Source organism: Lethenteron reissneri, chromosome 14 (assembly GCF_015708825.2).
Source record: "Lethenteron reissneri isolate LAM-NWPU_2019-01 chromosome 14, ASM1570882v1, whole genome shotgun sequence".
Classification (NCBI taxonomy): domain Eukaryota; kingdom Metazoa; phylum Chordata; class Hyperoartia; order Petromyzontiformes; family Petromyzontidae; genus Lethenteron; species Lethenteron reissneri.
Genome location: NC_083792.1, coordinates 7,664,212 through 7,683,552, shown reverse-complemented (window position 1 = coordinate 7,683,552; position 19,341 = coordinate 7,664,212). Strand labels below are relative to the sequence as shown.

The window sequence follows — 19,341 nt, the reverse complement described above, 5'->3', positions numbered from 1 at the left end:
TGGGTGGGGAGGGGAGGGTGGGGCTGGGTGGTGAGGGGAGGGTGGGGAGGGGCTGGGTGGGGGTTGGGAGGGGTGGGGCTGGGTGGGGAGGGGCTGGTCACCCCGTGGTGCCCTTATAAAACTCAACGTTTAACCTACTCATGCCGGCTTATGCCCGCCCTCACAGTCGGGCATATTTGCGGAATATACCACGCCGCCGTTGACCCTGGCCATTGACCGAGCAACCCAACGTTCCTACCAGCTCCCTCCGCAGGAATGTGTTTTGTGTTTTCGGTTTACCTTAAAAAAAAATTGCGATGTCTCGCACCCCCCAGGAAGGGCATCTCGCACCCCCAGGGGGTGCGTGCACCCCAGGTTAAGAACCATTGGTCTAAATGTAACCTGGCAATTTTGTTGTTGTGCACGTGTCTCGTTTTCAATGGCGGCCTGGGTCGCCAGACTCAGAATCAGAATAGTTATTTATACTGCAGAATAAATCCGATGAGCTATAAAGCTCTTTTTCACATATGTCCAGTAGGGGCACGAGATCAGAACGTTACAACAACAAACAGTACAAAAAAACACGATAAGAGTGAAAGGTATCAGAAATTCTAGATTTGAAGTTTTCGTGACTGCAATGATCCATACTCTTTGGTTCTTTCGGTAAAGTCACGTAGGTGAAATTTTTTTTTAAAAATTTCATTTTTTTTTCTACGTGACTTGACCGAAAGAACCAAAGAGTATGTATAGGAAAGTTAAACAAATCGATTCAAATACGACTAAAACTAAACTTGTTTTAATCTTACCAGGCAAAGCCCACTGAGCTAATGTAGCTTCTTTTTCAGAAGCGACCTGGCCTCAAATGACTGCTCAACAAAGTGTCCTTATCACGTGTAACTTTAGACCAGAAAAATTATCAAAATTATCTAAAGGCATCTTGATTTGAAGCTTTCGTGACTGCAGGAATCCATACTCTTTGGTTCTTTCGGTAAAGTCACGTGGGTAGAAATAAAATAAAACAAAGCACGACGTTTCGATCGCAACACCAACGATATGATGACGCCAGCGGTCGTCATTAGACCGCTTGTGTTGCGATCGAAACGTCGTGATTTGATTTATTTTATTTCTAACTACGTGACTTTACCGAAAGAGCCAAAGGGTATAATCTAAAGGCATGTTTAGATTATCGTGACATCGCAAGAACACGACGGATTTGTGTTGCCGGCTCGTCGCCAACGCTCTGCGCGTCGTTTTGCGTGCCGCCGATGAATCGGGTGGCGACTGATGCAGACTTTATTTCTCTAAGTGGGGGGGGGGGGGGGGTGAAGCGTCCACCACACAACGCTCCGTGGTCGTTAGGAGCCAATTAGATGCTAAATGCAGTTGTTTGGGTGTATTTAAAAGGGAATGAGATCAACACGACATGAACACACACGGGATGTTTACACCCGCTGTTATTATTACGCCGCTTTCTCGTTAACCCAGGAAGGCCCTCGCTCATTCTCTTTGCTTTTTATTTGGAGGATCCTACCGAGTAATTGTGTTGCAGTAGCGGCGCGATGTTGACTGTGATGTTGGCATTTCAATTGAGTATTTTCACCACCTGGGATGGTTGGCCGATAGCAGTTACAGTATTTGATGGGGAGGAGGGTGGTGCGGGTGTTGGCTATGGGAGGAAAACAGTGAACCAGGAGGACCGGCTCAGATGTCCCCCAACACCGGTGTTAGCCGTGACCAGGAATCGAAGTGAGGTGCCTGCTTGCTCACACCCACAGCTGGTGGAAAGGAGCCTCCGACTCGAGGGCGCTCTAGACGGTATTTGGTCTACTCTTCCACGCTGTCCAGACATGTTGGAAGATGTGGGAGTTACTCACACTTTACCCCTCCGTATGTGACCTGCCGATCGACTAACTGCGGGGGGACCCATTTCTATTGCCGAGATAACAGAACCAGCGACCTCTGGATTGCAAGTCCAGTGGCGAGATGTTAACTACCTCGCCTGGTATACAGAAAGTCGTGGGTCCGATCCCAACCCCGACGCTTGCTGTATATTTGAGTTTGCATGTATCTCTCCCCGTGGTCGCGTGGATTTTTCTCCGGGTCCTCCGGTTTTCCCCTCCACATTTAGAATCGACGTCACGCTTTTAGAGTATTTGGCTGGCAGACATTTCCACGTGATGTTAAGCCACTTCGTTGAGCTATCATTTGTGATGGCCATATCGCTTCTGAAAAATAACTAGATATCCCGGTGGGCCTTACCTGGTAAAATAAAAAAAAGTTTAGTATGCCGAAAACATTAACTAAATATTCAAATCTGTAAATTACGACAAACCCCATCTTAACAACAACAACAACATTGCACCATATAATACACAAATAAAACATATTTACCCATGGCCTCATCCAGACGATGCCGTCGCTGAACCTGCTGCAGGGCCCCAGCTTATCGTACCCCAGGGACGTGGGTCCTGCCGGGAAGCAGGGATCCTCAAAGGGACCGCAATGAGCGAGGGCCGCGTCTCTCAGCGCCGCGAAATCCTGCCCATGGTGGCATTTCACCTTCGGCGAGAGGGCGGGGGCGGCACCCGGGCAGCCACGTGAGTGACAGCAGTCGGAGGACATCGTTGCCGGTCGGTTGGTTGGTGGAAGAAATTTGAAAGAACAAAAAAGTCGACAAACCCGGTGGTTTTGGCAGCTGCCGAAACCCTTTCTGGAACTTGCTCCAAAAATGTAAAAGAGTTTGAGGAGCTCTTTCTCCAATCTGTTGATGGTCTTCCCTTATCTTTGTTAACCTTGTGCCGTCAATCCGAAGAGCTTGTTTAATTTGTGTAAATTACTGTGTATTAATATAATATGCTACGAATTATACTTTCTAGAAGCTTGCTATTTTTTTTTACTTTAAGTTAAATTATTTTATCTTTGGCTGCAGTGGGGTACAGGGTGGCGATGTCTTGGGTCTGCGGCCACTCCTGAATGAATTTCAGTGAGAGAGCATCTGTTGATATAGAGGACTGTGCTGTAATTGAGCCTATAATTGACGCCACATTTTCATCACGTGACAGACCCCGTGACAATGTACCCTGGCTCACGCTAAGGTAAACACGTGCTGGAACCGAAGGCAGGCTTACGATGATGTCCTGTGATTACAAACACTGTAAACATTACCGCAGATGTCATTATATGTTTGTTTTCTCTCTCTGATTTGCATGCCTGTGTTGAATTTAAATATTTTTGGATGGAAAATTGTTCAGTACATTTGGCCACAAAACTCCACCATCGTTAAACACTATGGATATGTAGGATAGCATAAACAAAATTGTATTTCTGTTAAGTCGGGTGAAAGTTTATTTTTTGTTTACCGAGGTAGAGAACTGGCGAAGTCTCCTTTTCAAGAGTGGCCCGGGTCACCAAAATAACAAAAGCAAAACACGACAAAGTGCAGCAATGAAGCAAACGGAAATCGGAGGACAAACAACTGCGTCACGTGAAAAATAAATAAATGGAACGAACACAAAATCAATGTTGAATAATAATAATATATTCCCTGAGATCGTTGAGTCGCCTCGGGCAGATTATATTCAGACTGATCGTAGCACAGTTACACAATAAAGCACGACACTCGTTAATCACGTGTTCTTCAATTTGGGCAGTGTTCTTCATTGCAAGTCCCGCGGCCCACTGGCGGGCCCTGGTGGCCTTTAGTGGGCCCCCCCTGACGTGCGGCCCCCCGACAAGACACAGAGTGACAACACCCCCCCCCCCTTCCCATCATCATCATCATCATCGTCGTGATGTTGTCGAACCCAACAATGGTTTCAAATGTGTGGCGACCCTCACACTGACGATGTCTTATCGGCGATAAAAACAAAATGAGTGAAGAACGTTGAATTAGGGTTTCTCAATGTGACTCCACGAATCGTTGTGATTATTTTAAAGGAATTGTGGCCCACAGGACCAGATGCTTTGTCCACTCAAGTCCAGACTCGGTGAGTCCAGACTCGGTGAGTCCAGACTCGGTGAGTCCCGGTAGTGGAGCGAGCGGCTCGCAATCGTGAAGGTGGCAAGTTCAAATCCTGGTTGGGGGTTGACTGAGCCCATCATTCCTCCGGGGGTCGATAAAGTAAATACAACTTTGTGGAGAAGTCAACAGTGGTTGTTCTATGGGTAGACTCGACCCCGCCATAGGCATGTGGAATACCCACTCTTGACTCAGGACTGCCGACAGGAGATGAGCCACAATGCATCGGCGCTCATTTGAGCGAGGTCACTCTGATTTGCAGCCACGGCCAATTTTTAACGCCAACGCAGCCGAGGGGGTGAAACCTCAAAAAAATGTCATCGCTTCATCGCAAACCATTACCCGCACAGTAATTTGTTTGGCATAATTGGAATGACCTCAGATCGCGACATAATTGACCACTTAGCCGTCGGCTGAATAATAGGAGGGGGCGAGAAGGGCGGGGGTGGGGGCCGTGAGTGCGCGCTACCGTCCCATCGACACAGCTCCGCCTGACAGTCGCCTACGAGCGAGGGGGCCGGTGTCCCTCAAGTCGGGCCCAGGAATGGCCCCGCGTGGCCCCACCATCGTGACCGCTCGGCATTCGTGCGTGGGGCTCCCGTGAGCGGCGACAAGACGGGCGCCTTACGAAGTCTCATACTCTTCGTTCTTTCGGTAAAGTCACGTAGGTAAAAAATGAAATTAATAAAAATAAAACAATAAAAATCACGACGTTTCGGAGGCAACACAAGTCTCCGTCATCAGGTTTTATTTGTATTCATTTCATTTTTTACCTACGTGACTTTACCGAAAGAACTAAGAGTATTAATCCTTGCAGTCACGAAAGCTTCAAATCTAGAGTTACGAAGTCTCGTTTGGGAACAAATCCAAAGCATAAGCGCCCCACTGGGAGAATCATAATCATCATAATCATCATCATAATCATCATCATAATCATCATCATAATCATGAAAAAAAACTACCAGAGATGTCTACGAGTCGTCATCTTGCTGTGGAGCTTTGCTCGGTCCTCTCGGTTTGACCCACACGAGCGTACTGACACGATCCACACGGTGGTGAAGATGTCCTCTCATCGCCGAGTTGGATTCCTGGCGCACGTGAGTGGAATTCCTAGCCAGGGCGCACATCAGTGGCGAATGATAAGGGGCCGTCCATAAATGACGTCACGCACCTAGGGGGGGGTCAGACATTTGTGACGATGTGTGACGAGGGGGGGGGGGTGAGAAATGTGACGTCACATCAAAATGCGCAACTTTAAATAAATATAGACAACACGTTCTACTTAATTAAATATACTTTTTAATACATGTTTTCTCTTACAACATCAGAGTGCAGCGCCACATTAAATACGCACTACAATGACAATAGTTTAAAGCGATTGGAAGCATGTTTTATTTTGGGGGGGGGGGCAGAGCTTTGTGACGTCATATTTGAGGGGTGTCTGACTTCTTTTTGTGACGTCGTGTGGCGAAGGGGGGGGGTCAAAAATCGCGTGACGTCATTTATGGACGGCCCCTAAGCCCGGCAGAACCGGAGTTTGACTTTATTTGGGGCGGGGGGTTCGCTTTGTCCCTCACATGAGGAATCGCGGGTGCATATCATTTTTTTAAATTATAAACTACTGGAAATAAATTAATAAAGGTGAGGCATTGCACCCCCACCACCGCAACTCCGCCTGGACACCGCCCCCCACTCACGCCCCGACCCGCGTGGCGGCGTTGGGCAGCCCGTGGCCCGGCCCTGCCCTCACCACTCCATCGGCTGCCTCACCACCACCACCACCCCCCACATGAGCAGCACGCAGAGAGACTGGCGACACAGCCTCACAACGCCGGTGCGGACAACATCACCCGTAACTCAGTGGGCGTGCCGGATGAAGCTAGTTGCGGGGCCTGTAGCATATGTTATGAAGGGGACCTAAATAAAAGAAAAACGTAAATATTAAAACGCAAATGTTTTACTTGCGTAGTAACGTAATTGCATTTTTTCATTTGATATACAGCCAGATAATACGACAAATCGCTAACCTTAAACACCGAGTCGTTCATAAAAGTTAAAGGCAGTATAGTACTATAGTAATAGAGCAAGTGCAGAATCACTGAACCGGAATTGATAGCTTGAAAGCATTTAGCGCGGGACCCTTAAAAGTGCGGGGCCCGTAGCTACTACATATGTGGTAGCTACTGCACGTGTTGTAGCTACTACACATGTAGTTGTAGCTACTACACATGTCACGTGTGGTAGCTACTACTACATGTGTAGTAGCTACCACACGTGTCACAGCTACTACCACACGTGTAGCAGCTACCACACGTGTAGTAGCTACACGTGTGGTAGCTGCTACACGTGTAACTACTTTTGCTACGAGGATAATTTAATCCGGCACTGCTCAGTGGGGTCTCACGCCGTTTTGCCAGGACGGAACGCGGCTCCTATAAATCGTCAATGGATTGTGATAGGGAGCAGCGGTGACGTACAGATGACATCTCCCTCGCCTGTGACGCAGGAGGGCGTCGGTTCGATCCCGGACCCTGGCTGTGGCTGTTGTATATTTGGAGGCCGCGTGTTTTCTTTCTCTCACGTGGATTCTCTCTCCGGGTCCCTCTGGTTTTTGTGTTTTAATTTTAGACACACGCGCTGAGATCGTGCAGCTGTTACAAAGTAAAATGATATGCGCGTTAACTTCGAGGAGCTGTCATGCGCGAGACGAGGTCGCTTGATCCAAGATACAAAAATCGGAGGTGAAACCTCACGACGCTGGCAGTCACCGCTGAGCCTGTAGACGATGTGACGATGCAATAGCGGCACTGGCTGCATGCAGAACCGTTTGGGGTGTCCAGACGGGGATTAGTTTCATTTATCAGGTATAGCCCTGTGAGCCATTCGGCTCTTGAATCGGGTGCAACCGTAACAAACAAAAACATGAACAAAAACATCTTAAAGTGACTACGCGCAACAGAAAAATCCAGGAAAAACAGCAAAGTCTTCCAGGAAAAGCGCCGTATATCAACGCTGTGTGCAAAAATCCCAATGGGGTGCAAGTCAAACAATAACAACTATAAGATAATGTAGATTAAAGTTATCAGGCTAACTCTGGACTACAACAAACAAATATGGCTAAACCAAAACGTTTTCGAAATCACCAAAATAAAGCTATACAAACAATGTAACAGTGATCATACGAACTGTGATTCAAATTTTACAATAATCGATATACACAACATGTACGACCTAACTTTGCGGCCATAGCTGGCAGCATGAGTCACTCCATAACAGCAGGAGTATCAGCAGGAATATCAAAAAAATTTCAACGCACCGTTAAAGATCAGCACACTATAATAAAAATTCAAGATCATACTTTGCAGCGATCATCCGGAGCTCTCAGCCAGAGTTCAATAAATTTTTTTATACAAAAAAATAAAAACAACAATAATCTAATAACCAGAGGATCGGAATTAACCATCCAGCCCGCGTGGTGTAGCGGGTCGCGTGGCTGCCTCTGAGGTTTGTAATTTATGGTTCAAATCCAGGTTTTAATATTTTTTTTGCTAATTTACAAATTACGCTATAAACATTGTCGCATTGAGGCCACTAAACCACGTGCAGCCCTGTGACGTCACCGCTGTTCGATGGTCGTCAAATCCAGCTTTATTTAAAGTTTTTTTTTATCAATCAAACGCGAATTAAAATTTTAATTTTTTAAATATATTTCACAATATATTTAAAACGAAAACAACGTTTAAAAATCGACTATATAATAACTGAACCATTCACAATATGCGTGAGCCTGTGTGGTGTAGTGGTATATCACGGTTGCCTCTGAACCTGAGAATCTTGGTTCAAATCCCACATTGGATTTTTGCTGATTTATACATTACGCGATGACGTCACGGCCGGCATTTAAACGTCCACGTGTGGGCGGAGTGCAATCACTACACCACGCGAAGTCGCTTATACCTGTGTGAAGACTTGGTGGTGCAAAGCGATGAGAGGCAGCCTCGGTGAGTTTGGAGCATCTTAGAGGTACGAGGTTCGAGCCCCGGCAAAGGTGCGAGTCGCGAATAAACATAACGTGCAAAGTAATTGCCGAAGATGAACACAATAACATGTGTGTGTCTTGATATGTGGATGTACTAACACGCGTGTATATCAACTGTGTGTGATTGCAGGCAGAGCTGAGGTGATGGAGCAGTGCCCTGGAGTGAAAGAGACCTCGGAACAGCTGTGGAGGCGACCTGGAACAGAGGGAAGGGAATCAGAGGTGGGGGGGTAGTGCAGAAAATTGAATTTATTTTTAGCATAAGCGATGTTTTGGCCACTAGGGGGCGCTGTGCAACCACTAGGGGCGCTATTTTCAACTAGGGGGCGCTGTCCTATGGCAATAGCCGTGGAAAGTGTCACTTTCTTGAAAATAAATGCATTTACACCGGATATTCTGTATATTGCAGCTCTAAGCCGTATTTTTGCAAATTCGCGAAAAAATACCCCACAATCTCAAAAGATACCGCGCCGACGGTAAAAAGAGCAAATTTATATCCTATAGGGGGCGCTCCAGCTGCTGAAATTTGGCATTACATTTCTGCTTTCACAACACACATTAGTTTTTTTTACAACAAAATACAACGAAAAACGATTTCTCTATCGAAGATAAATACCGCGACACATCACCAAACCAACTGGTAAATGGGGTTGCTTTTTTACACGTAAATATGACTAAAAGCACGATTTACCAGTAACAACAATGGTGTCTAAAATGCAACCCGTTTAGAAAATCACAGTGAGTGAACATTCTCTCCCCTACCTCTCCCCTCTCACCTCACCTCCACTCCCCTCTCCTTTCCGTGCTCTCTGCTCCAGCAGCTAAACCCCAGTCAAACTCCTCTCAATGGGAGGTCGCTCCCCCTTCTCTGCTGCCCCCTCTGCCTGAAACTCCCTGTATCTCTCAAACACATTCCTGCGGAGGGAGCTGGTAGGAACGTTGGGTTGCTCGGTCAATGGCCAGGGTCAACGGCGGCGTGGTGTATTCTGCAAATATGGCCGACTGTGAGGGCGGGCACAAGCCGGCGTGAGTAGGTTAAACGTTGAGTTTTATAAGGGCACCACGGGGTGACCAGCCCCTCCCCACCCAGCCCCACCCAGCCCCACCCTCCCCATCCAGCCCCTCCCCACCCAGCCCCTCCCCACCCAGCCCCTCCCCACCCTCCCCTCTCCACCCAGCCCCACCCCTCCCATTTTTGGATGCACGACAGATGGACGAACACAATAATCCCCTGTGGGCTGGTGTAACCAGGAGGTTCCTACCAGTATAAACTCGGTATCCCTCTATCCCTCTCCCTGTATCCCTGTACCCATCTCCCTGTAGCCATCTCCATGTACCCCTCTACCGCCCTCTCTCTCTACCCCTCTACCCCTCTCCCTGTACCCCTCTGCCCCAGTGTTAGTAACAGAACGAAGCCCTGCTGCGTCCCTTGCTCCCAGGATTCTCACGCCGCCCCGGTTCCAATGCAGCCGCACTCAGGAGGAGATTCCTACATCTCCGTTGCCCTGTGCCGAGGGGCACCACGTGGCGGCACGGGAGACGCAAGCCCCTGGGGTTGAGAGTTACCGGTTGGATTCCCTGAACCTGGTGCACAGTGGAACGCTGCGATGGGCAGCACAGAGCGGTGCAGCAAAACCAATTGTGCATCCATTGTATTCTACGTCTGTCTCCCTCCGTATTCACCAAGCCGCACTGATCAGCTTTGGTGAAGTATGGTGAAACAACCCGCATTGAGCGAAACGCAGTGGAGAGGTCCTCACCGGCAGTCTATGTCCGTGTCGTGGTGAGTGTGTACGTGTTATGATGAAAGCTAGATATCCGAGTGATTTACATTCATGAGTTAAATATATTTACTCTAGTGTAGATGAGATGTTCTCTCTACTTAAACACATGCCCAGTATCGCCTGCACTTGCTGTGCACCGAGTCTAACTAGGTGCAGGAACCCTGACTCTTAATGAGCACCAATGGGGCGTTAAGACTACAAGAGGTTACATCAAGTCATCCCGAATCAACATCAAAACCTCGTGCCGAGCTCCACACCTCCTCGCATCCCGGCATGGAAGCGTCACTCATCGCGGATCCAACTCAGACAGCCCCAGACAGAGGCGGCAACTCACGCTTCAGACGGCTCCAGATGCAGGGTCTCCAGTTGCAGGTTCTCTGGGTGCTGTACGCACGGAACTGAGTGACCCAAGCTGTTTCTTCATTGAATTCAATGCAGCCCCGCACCGCGTCATCGTGAATCTCCCATCTCAGTGGCTGCACGCTGCAGTGACTGCTCTGTAATTATTCACCTTCTCACGTCACCCTCACCTGCACACGTCCCAGAGACACCACACCCCGGACGCTAATCGGTTGGGTGGAAACTCTGCGGTCCGGGGAACTTTCCACATTCTCCATAACCTCTCACCCCAGCCTGGGATTGAACCGAGACGCCCGCGGATTAAGTCGGACCGGCCCCGCGTGCTGACGCCGGAATCTGTGCAGAGAGAGAGAGAGAGAGCTCTCACCTGGCCGGTCTTCCGGGTTCCCTACCTGTGCATCTCAGGGCCACGTGCGTGCGTTTGTGTGATAAATACACCCATGTGGGAGCTTCATTCGGCAAACGGTACGGGTGTTGGTGTTTGTGTGCAGGTGGGGAGCGGTGGTGCAGCGGTTAGCACGCTGAGCTAGGAACCCGGCGACCTGAGTTATAGCTCACGGCCATCACCAGAGACGATTTATTTGAACCGTTCCTGGACTATCCCTAGGCGGACTCAGCTAAAATCCGTCCCTGGTGCGGTGCGTAAACATCGCCACTGGGGAGACAAAGGCGTCCGAGCCGAGTGCTGGCCACCCACCCCCTCGTGTGCCGTGCCGGCATTGAAAGGTGCTCGCTCACAGCACTTGCCCCAACAGTCTGTTAAGGCTATACGGGGGATCTTTGTGTGTAGGTGTGGATTTGTGCTTATCAGGAGTAACCGGCAATGGGCTTATTCTGCTTTTCGGCTGTAGAATAAGGCTCGACAGACGGTGAGTTACATGGTTCAAGCCATTGGAACATGCTGTGCGACTTTGCCTGGCCCGTGAGAGAAAACCATCAGCCTCGAAGCCGGATTATTAGGTGTTAACATAAATAAATACGTGGTTTTGGGATTTTTGCAGTTGAAGCGATCACGATGCAGCTATCTAGACGGTCTAGAACAAGCGATGATTATTCAATAATTTATGCAGATCAAAAGCTGTCGGACTAATTTGGTTGTAAGATATGCATGCGCTTCGAGTATTTGCTATATTTTTCCACGTGATAAGCCACTTCGTTGAGCGATCATCTGTGACCAGGTCGATTTTGAAAAAAAAAAGACAGCCAAATAGCTCAGCGGGTCTTAACTGGTTAACAAGAAATAGTTTAAAATAGTTACATTTACTGTTTTATCATTTTAACATACAACGTAATAAAAAACACAATGCTCCAATAGCTCGACCAGTCACCACATTCACGCAGCCCTCGTGGCGTCACGGCTGCCTTTGAAGCTGTTGAACCAGGTTCAAATCACGGGGCATATTTTTTGTAATTTACAAATCGCGCTATGACATCATCGAGTGTTTGTTGTTCCACGTGAGCGCAGTGAGGTCACACCACGTGAGCCCTGTGACGTTGCCAACGCTCGGTGGTCGAGTGGCGAGCACGTGCTGCAAGTCATTGAGTTGCGGGTTCAAATCCAGATTCTCCATTTCACCTTTTTATTTCGGCAAATTCAATCACAAACGCAAAGTAAAGTTATTAAATCATTTATATTAAGTTCACTTGCTTGCTTGCAAGCTTACGACCGTGCAAATCTTTCGGTCGTTTTTTAACCCACTTCCCGTGATCCAATCGAGCTGACATTTTGCACACAGACTCGTTGTGCGTGACAATTAATTTTCGTGAAATTTTTTTTCCAAAATGTTACACTTTTTAGGAATTTTTTTTATATATTTAATTACCAATTGCTTAATGGTGGCAGGCAATCATCTGACCCATAGGTGGCAGCCATCTCAAGCCAGAGGACGAGAGGACTCTAGCCGCCACGCATATAAAGGATTTATAGTGAAAAACGTAGTTTTTACGGGTAAAATGTATTTATTTATTTTGTACACTTTAAAAAATATGCAACTAAAACAATATGACAAAGGTCGATCATGTAACGACCGGGACATATACATCTAGCGTGAGTCTACGTGGTGTAGTGGATATAACGCCCGCCTCTTGAGCCAGTAAAACCCGGGTTCAAATCCCGCATTCGATTTTTTTTTTGCTGGTTTACAGGCGCACGAGATGACGCCACCGCCTGCATTTACGCGGCCACGTGCACAGAGTACGATCACTGCACCACGCGGGGACCCCTCGAGCTGCGTGAAGACTCGGTGGCGCCAGGCGATGAGAGACAACCCCGAAGGAATGCTTGGAGGCACGAGGTTCGAACCCCGACAAAGACGAGTGGTAAATAATTATAAACACGACGCAAGTTATGTGTCTATTATGTGAATGTACTTTGCATGTGTGTCTGATTTATATCTACATGTATGTGTGGGGAGTGCAGGCAGAGCTGAAGAGATCATGCGCCACGGCGTGGGGGATGTGGAGTCTCTACCAACAACCCCGTCTGTCGTTTTGTCTCTAAACCAAACGCGTGTCTGCACTAACGCGTGTGTGTGTGCACTAACGTGTGTCTGTGTGTGCACTAACGCGTGTCTGCGTGTCTGCACTAACGCGTGTCTGCACTAACGCGTGTCTGCGTGCCTGCACTAACGCGTGTCTGTGTGCCTGCACGTCTGCGTGCCTGCACTAACGCGTGTCTGCAATAACGCGTGTCTGCAATAACGCGTTTCTGCGTGTCTGCACTAACGCGTTTCTGCGTGTCTGCACTAACGCGTGTCTGCACTAACGCGTGTCTGCGTGTCTGCACTAACGCGTGTCTGTGTGTCTCTGCACTAACGCGTGTCTGTGTGTCTCTGCACTAACGCGTGTCTGTGTGTCTCTGCACTAACGCGTGTCTGCGTGCCTGCACTAACGCGTGTCTGCGTGCCTGCACTAACGCGTGTCTGCGTGCCTGCACTAACGCGTGTCTGCACTAACGCGTGTCTGTGTATCTGCACTAACGTGTGTCTGTGTGTCTCTGCACTAACGCGTGTCTGTGTGTCTGCACTAACCTGTGTCTGAACTAACGCGTGTCTGTGTGTCTGCACTAACGCGTGCCTGCACTAACGCGTGTCTGTGTGCCTGCACTAACCTGTGTCTGCACTAACCTGTGTCTGCACTAACGCGTGTCTGCGTGCCTGCACTAACGCGTGTCTGTGTGTCTGCACTAACGCGTGTCTGTGTGTCTCTGCACTAACGCGTGTCTGTGTGTCTGCACTAACGCGTGTCTGTGTGTCTGCACTAACGCGTGTCTGCACTAACACGTTTGTATCTACAATGTGTGTCTCCGTACTAACACGTGTGTGTCTTACTTTGTGAATATACCAACATGTGTGCGAGTCCAGGTAGAGCTCAGGAGATGGAGACCTGGAGCCAGAGAGAAGGAAGACACGTTAATACATTGCAAGAAAAATAAGCAGTGATGGCCACGGTGGGGTGGGGGTCTGTGGACATCGCCATTAAAGGTATAATTTCATTGCAATTTAATGCATTTACGTCGGATTTTCAAAATCTGTGAATTTTCGCAAAATTGCGGACAAAAATATCTCTAAAAGTAACATGACAAACGGTAACAAAAAACTGTAATTTACATCTAACAGGGTGCTATGTTATTGCTGTAATAAACTACTATAATCACCCAAAAATGTCTGTCCGTCCCGCGCGTAACGTCACTCCACATGAGGCCCACCCCTCCACGTGACGTCACTCTACATTAGGCACACCCCCCCTCATTAATATTCATGAGTGGGTGGATTTTTTTACACTAACGCAGAGGAAGGTCGAGCTGAATTCAATAATTTATTACGCCAAGTCGCTTCAAATGACGTTTCTTTATAGAAAGTGCGCGGTAAAAAAATAAATCTACGCAAGCACAGTGCTACATCCCTGCGTGACGTCACTGCAAAAGAGCCCCCCCCCCCCACCTCATTAATATTCATGCCCACGTGGACATTTACACTGACGCACAAGAAGGTCGCGCACTCCACATGCCGCACCCCTCCCCAATAACCATTAGAAGGTGACGTCACTCCACATGCCGCACCCCTCCCCTCATTAATAATCATGAGCGGGTGACGTCACTCCACATGCCACACCCCTCCAGAAGAACCATGAGGGGGTGACGTCACTCCACATGCCGCACCCCTCCCCAATAACCATTAGCGGGTGACGTCACTCCATATGGTCAATCATGAGCTGAACAATTATTCGATTGAATATTTCAGATTTACTGCAAAAAAGCTAGTTTGGAAATAAATGTTACAACAACTAAATTTTATTTTTACAACTAAACACGATTTAACTACTCCCATGACGCGCACACGCTGTGGCAGGCCCTCATCCAGCAGTGCATCCATTGCACAGCCCTGCGTATGTGTCTCCCTGCCTGTTCACCAACTTTGGTGAAGTATGGTTAAACAACGCCCACTGTGTGGATGTTCTCATCCAGCAGTGGATCGACTAAGAACGGTCTGTACGTGTATGTGCGTGTCGTGGAATGTAAAGCCAAAAGATATCCGAGTGGTTGACATTACTGAGTTGAATGAATGGGCTGTTATCTGTATGTAAACACATACGCCTATACTTGCTGTGCACCGAGTCTAACGAGATTCAGGAACCCTGACTGTCGATGAGTTGCCACTGAACTCACAGAGGGCATCAATGGGACTTTAAGACTCAAGGGGTGAAATGAAAGCTCCCTGAATCAGCATTAAAACCTCGTGCCCAGATCCACACCGACTCGCATCGGAGCGTCACTCAGCGCGGATCCAACTCAGACATCAGCCCCAGGGAGGCGTCAAGTTCAAGTTCATTGATTAGGTATAGCCCTGTGAGCCATTCGGCTCTTGAATCGGGTGCAACCGCAACAAACAAAAAATCAAAAACATGAACAAGAAAACATCTTAAAGTGACTATGTGCAAACAGAAAATCCAAGAAAAAACAGCAAAATATTGCAGAAAAAGCACCGTACACCAACACTGTGTGCAAAAATCCCAGTGGGATGCAAGTCAAACAACAACAACAACCACAAGAAAATTTAGATCAAGGCCGTAAGTCTAACTCTGTACTACAACAAACAAACATGGCCAAACCGAAAAACTTTTCGAAAATCACCAAAATAAAGCCATAACTCACGCTTCAGACGGCTCCAGGTGCAGCATCTCCAGATGCAGGGTCGCTAGGCTACAGATGCAAGGTCTTTAGGCTCTGGGTGCAGGGTCGCTAGGCTACAGGTGCAAGGTCTTTAGGCTCGATGTGCAGGGCCTCCAGACTCCAGGTGCAGAGCCTCCAAGCTGGATGGTTTCCAGGTGCAGGGTGTCTCGGCTCCAGATGCATGGCCCTGGCTTTCTCTTCACCGAATTCAACGCCGCCCGACCCCGCACCGCGTCTATGTGAATCTCCCACCTCAGTGGCTGCGCACTGCAGTGACTGCCCCGTCATTCACCTGCCTTCGTGTCACCTTCACCTGCAGACGTCTCAGAGACACCACAACCCGGAGTCTAAGCGCGTGTGTGGACACCTCTCACCCCAGGATGGAATGGAACCAAGACACCACCGGCTCTTTTAGTCGGGCTCGTCCCGTGGTACGATGCCGGCAGCTGTGTAGAGAGCTCACCTGGCCGGTCTTGCGGGTTCCCTCCCTGTGCACGGCAGGGTCACGTGTGTGTGCGTCTGAGGAATACACCAACTCCCGAGATCTCCAAATCAGCCGATCGGCATTATCTTTTCGTCAGCTGCGTAACGCAGTGTGGAAGGTACCTGGTCTGTCACTCCATGCGAGGCTCCGGGTCTTCTCTCCCACAGTCGTGCCCATCCTTGTCTTTTCTTTCGAAATGTGGACCCCCTCGAACTGAACATTTGCGCCGGTTAGAAACATTCAGGCTGAGCTGCCTATGATCTATTTGGGTTTAACCAGGCTGGATCTTGTCAGCTCAAAAATCCTTGAAATATCTGGACACATTCCCATCAGTGAGTTCCTCCGGCAGGCAATGCTGTATTGGCTGGGTCATGTAGTCCACAAGCCCTGCCACCGCATCCCCAAGCAGCTTGTTTGGCCGGATAGAGGAGGCTAAATGGGCGCGGACACGGGCTGGAGAAGAAATGGACTGATACGGTACAGAAGGTTGTGGAGCTGAGTGGACTTGGCGAAGACTGGTACCAGCGGTGTCAAGATTGGCCCCTATGGAGAAAGCTCGTAAATGATGCTGAGCAGTTGGAGGCAGTCGTCCTCCAACAACAGCGGAGGACAGGAGCGACGCTCACAAAGAGTGGAGCGCCGGACGGCTAATATGCAGCAAATTGGCACAGGAGGGTGAACAGGTGTTGCCGCTGCCAGTCATCTCAGTCAGTGAACCCATGACATGTGACCTCGTGAGCGAGGTTTCGACACTCCACGTGGCCTCGGACTGCACTTTGCCTGGCACAAGCCCCGTGGTGACGTCACCAACACTTAGTGGTGAATGCGTTGTTGTGTGCCTATCTAAATAAAGACCTTAATCTGTATGTCTCAAAAACCTTGAGGGTATTTCCCGACGAGGTAGAAAACTGAAATTTGGTATAGTTTTTAGGACACAAAAAACTGTGAAAATCTGAGATTTTTCATTTTAACGGCCCCAAGATCTCCGATTTTAAGTGCCACATAAATGTTTGTGCGTGGTATCATTCAGAAACCGTTCAAAATATAAGATTGCGGGGTTTTTTCGTTTGATAGAGCGTTAAACAGCAAATACAATTAAAGCGAGAAGCATTGTTCTTATCTTTGAGTGAGGTATTTGGATTCAGGCGGTTTTAAACAAAAAAATACGAATGTTATGTTCAAATCTGAAAAATTCGAAAACGGTAAAAGATAGGAGCTTCCCCTCAGAGTATGAAGTGAGAATTATTTTGTTTTATTTTATTATTTCCCTTCTACGTGACTTTACCGAAAGAACCAAGAAGATGAATCCCTGCAGTCACGAAAGCTTTAAATATAATTATTTTATTATGTTTATTTTTTATTATTTTATTACTTCCCTTCTACGTGACTTTACCGAAAGAACCAAGAAGATGAATCCCTGCAGTCACGAAAGCTTTAAATATAATTATTTTATTATGTTTATTTTGTTTTATTTTATTACTTCCCTTCTACGTGACTTTACCGAAAGAACCAAGAAGATGAATCCCTGCAGTCACGAAAGCTTTAAATATAATTATTTTATTATGTTTATTTTGTTTTATTTTATTACTTCCCTTCTACGTGACTTTACCGAAAGAACCAAGAAGATGAATCCCTGCAGTCACGAAAGCTTTAAATATAATTATTTTATTATGTTTATTTTGTTTTATTTTATTACTTCCCTTCTACGTGACTTTACCGAAAGAACCAAGAAGATGAATCCCTGCAGTCACGAAAGCTTTAAATAGAATTATTTTATTATGTTTATTTTGTTTTATTTTATTACTTCCCTTCTACGTGACTTTACCGAAAGAACCAAGAAGATGAATCCCTGCAGTCACGAAAGCTTTAAATAGAATTATTTTATTATGTTTATTTGTTTTATTTTATTACTTCCCTTCTACGTGACTTTACCGAAAGAACCAAGAAGATGAATCCCTGCAGTCACGAAAGCTTTAAATAGAATTATTTTATTATGTTTATTTTGTTTTATTTTATTACTTCCCTTCTACGTGACTTTACCGAAAGAACCAAGAAGATGAATCCCTGCAGTCACGAAAGCTTTAAATAGAATTATTTTATTATGTTTATTTTGTTTTATTTTATTACTTCCCTTCTACGTGACTTTACCGAAAGAACCAAGAAGATGAATCCCTGCAGTCACGAAAGCTTTAAATAGAATTATTTTATTATGTTTATTTTGTTTTATTTTATTACTTCCCTTCTACGTGACTTTACCGAAAGAACCAAGAAGATGAATCCCTGCAGTCACGAAAGCTTTAAATAGAATTATTTTATTATGTTTATTTTGTTTTATTTTATTACTTCCCTTCTACGTGACTTTACCGAAAGAACCAAGAAGATGAATCCCTGCAGTCACGAAAGCTTTAAATAGAATTATTTTATTATGTTTATTTTGTTTTATTTTATTACTTCCCTTCTACGTGACTTTACCGAAAGAACCAAGAAGATGAATCCCTGCAGTCACGAAAGCTTTAAATAGAATTATTTTATTATGTTTATTTTGTTTTATTTTATTACTTCCCTTCTACGTGACTTTACCGAAAGAACCAAGAAGATGAATCCCTGCAGTCACGAAAGCTTTAAATAGAATTATTTTATTATGTTTATTTTGTTTTATTTTATTACTTCCCTTCTACGTGACTTTACCGAAAGAACCAAGAAGATGAATCCCTGCAGTCACGAAAGCTTTAAATAGAATTATTTTATTATGTTTATTTTGTTTTATTTTATTACTTCCCTTCTACGTGACTTTACCGAAAGAACCAAGAAGATGAATCCCTGCAGTCACGAAAGCTTTAAATAGAATTATTTTATTATGTTTATTTTGTTTTATTTTATTACTTCCCTTCTACGTGACTTTACCGAAAGAACCAAGAAGATGAATCCCTGCAGTCACGAAAGCTTTACATCGAAATTTGACGGAACCTTTACATTGAGCGGTTTCCGATGAGTACGTCTTTAAATATAAGAAGTTTAATCGTCACCATTTTTTTGCGGAAAAATACATTTTTTTGTAGTTGTTAGTGTCTGATCGTAGATACAAATTGTAAAATATCATATCAGGTTCACGATACTGATTTAAAATGTTTACCTGGCGAAGACAGGCTTCATGAACTAGTGTGTAATCACCACCAATGGGCTTATTCTGCTTTTCAGCTGTAGAATAACGCGCGCCAGATGAATTACTTGGGTCCTAAGCGATTCGTGACATTGAGTGCGAGCTCGCCTGTCCCGCGAGTGAAACCAATCACAGCCTCGAATCGGATTATTTTCGGTTTAAAAAGGCAATCTTTTTGGCATTTTTGCAGATGAAAGCTGATCAAGATGGAGCTACCGAGACGGTCCGAAGCAGAGGTTGCTGACCTGTCGCTCCGGAATCGCATGCGGGCAGCTTTTAATAATCGCTTCAGGAGTTATTTATTAATAACCACCTTAATGACTATTACTATTTTGGTTGCCGACCCC

The 19,341-nt window shown here is 46.5% G+C and overlaps 1 pseudogene; it reads right to left on the bottom strand.

Annotated features, from left to right (window-relative positions):
• LOC133342347 (calpain-1 catalytic subunit-like) overlaps nucleotides 1-2,933 on the bottom strand; it is a 33,231-nt pseudogene extending 30,298 nt beyond the window's left edge.
• Between the last annotated feature and the right edge of the window lie 16,408 nt (nucleotides 2,934-19,341).